A 2500-nucleotide genomic window follows, 5' to 3' on the forward strand; every position below is an offset into this window, starting at 1 on the left:
ACGCAATTTGTACCGCAATGTAACGCAATTTGTACCGCAATGTAACGCAATTTGTACCGCAATGTAACGCAATTTGTAACGCAATTTGTGTCTTAACCTAACCCACGTTGTGCCTTAACCTAACCCACGTTGTGCCTTAACGTAACCCACGTTGTGCCTTAACGTAACCCACGTTGTGCCTTAACGTAACCCACGTTGTGCCTTAACGTAACCCACGTTGTGCCTTAACGTAACCCACGTTGTGCCTTAACGTAACCCACGTTGTGCCTTAACGTAACCCACGTTGTGCCTTAACGTAACCCACGTTGTGCCTTAACGTAACCCACGTTGTGCCTTAACGTAACCCACGTTGTGCCTTAACGTAACCCACGTTGTGCCTTAACGTAACCCACGTTGTGCCTTAACGTAACCCACGTTGTGCCTTAACCTAACCCACGTTGTGCCTTAACGTAACCCACGTTGTGCCTTAACCTAACCCACGTTGTGCCTTAACCTAACCCACGTTGTGCCTTAACCTAACCCACGTTGTGCCTTAACCTAACCCACGTTGTGCCTTAACCTAACCCACGTTGTGCCTTAACCTAACCCACGTTGTGCCTTAACCTAACCCACGTTGTGCCTTAACCTAACCCACGTTGTGCCTTAACCTAACCCACGTTGTGCCTTAACCTAACCCACGTTGTGCCTTAACCTAACCCACGTTGTGCCTTAACCTAACCCACGTTGTGCCTTAACCTAACCCACGTTGTGCCTTAACCTAACCCACGTTGTGCCTTAACCTGCTCTGTAATTGGCATATGACACGTTACATTAATCTAGTGTTGTCTAACCACAACCCTCTGAATATAGTTCGCTACTCGCACCGCCCACCCTCTTGTGTGTCGTTTCATGTTGAACACTTCGCAAGTGTTGCTTACTTTTTACATGCTCCCGCTGTACACTGTAATGTGGACAACTGCAGGATGTACATCGCCCCCCCCCCTCCACCCTGCCTTCGCACGCTGGTCGTTCAGGTGCTTGCGTGTTCAATGCCCTTCGCAGCTGTTCACTGGCATTCGCATGTCGAAGCGCTCAGTCTACGTCGTGGTACGGCCTGTGTCCACTGTCCGCTGATATCGTAAGCTTAATCCTCACATTGTACTGCACATAGGTCCGTATGTACTGAATGATACGCTGTGGCACATGTGTGACCGTACGACTGCGCCCAACAACAGCGAACCATACGGTCCAAATGTTGTGCACTCAGCCACGTGCCGTCTCCCCATAACAGCTACATTGCAGTGTGGTACGCCATAGAGACGTGTGGGAGTAACGGACGCCCTGGATGGCGATCAGCATGAGCCGTCTGTTGATGTAGTGGCGCGTGTATTCAAACGTAGTCGTCTCTTCTCACACAGTGTGATAGCATGGTGCACCGCGTTCCACATCTGCGACATGGTACAGATGCTGGTTGACAGTCGGTCTCGTAATGGACATCGCATACGTAGGGGGCCACCTCCCACGTGTTCTCTAGTCGTGCACATTTTGTTGCGTGTATGTGGGCAGACGTAGTGTGTCGTGACACCTAACAGACAGGTATGCAATAATCGTTGCATTTGCAAACTGGGATGGACGTCTACGTTTGCTGGTGACGTGACGCAACGCAAATGAACAACTGGTAAACCCATTGTGGTGCGGTTGTTGTTGCTGGAGGTAAATCAGTAAGGGCAAATCTGTGTGTGAAGCGATACGCGGCGGTGGCTGGGTGGGACCGTCCCCGGCCGGTGAGGGGGGGCCGCCCGGCGTGCTGGCCGCGCGGTGCGTGGGCGCACGCGCTACAGCCGGCTGGTGGGGGCGCCCAGTGGCAGGCGCGCCGGCCGACGGACGCGGCAGGCGGCGCAGCTGCGCGCCGGGGCACCCTGCGCGCGGCGCCGGGCGGCCAAAGTGGGTCCTCGCGGGCCCGGTGCGAAGCGCGGTGGACATCTGCAGTGTGCTGGTCCGACTGAGGACTGTGTGCGTTGAGGATGCGCCGCCGCCCGGCACTCGGCGCCGCGACGCCGTCTGCTGCTCGGTCGCCCCAGCGGTTCTCGCTGGTGGTTTGTATCGCAGTTGTGCAGACGTGTTGGCACGTGCGCTGTGCTGGGAGAGTTCGCTTCGGCACCCACGTGGGGCCTTTGCCCTTCTGTGGCGCTGGCGTTGGAGCTGCCGGTCACCGTAGGTGGCGCGTGTTGTCTCCCGCCGGCAATGCCACGACAGCACGCTCCCGGGCCTCTGTCGGCAGCGGCAAGCTCAGTTGGGAGCACGGGTGGTCGCACCTAAAGCGTCTACTCGCCTAACTCCGGGCGATTGCGCCTCTCTCGAACCCGACCAAGTACTTAGGACGGCGCTGCGCGCCGCCGGGACCTGAGAGGGTTTCGAGGTGTATTGTGCAGGGGAGCTCAGCCTCCTCCTGTTTGCAGAATAATTGAGCGGACGCTTGCGTGTTCGCGCGGGCCCCTGGGACACACTCCCGGGCGGCCGG

This window comes from Schistocerca cancellata, unplaced genomic scaffold (assembly GCF_023864275.1).
Source record: "Schistocerca cancellata isolate TAMUIC-IGC-003103 unplaced genomic scaffold, iqSchCanc2.1 HiC_scaffold_453, whole genome shotgun sequence".
NCBI classification, from domain to species: domain Eukaryota; kingdom Metazoa; phylum Arthropoda; class Insecta; order Orthoptera; family Acrididae; genus Schistocerca; species Schistocerca cancellata.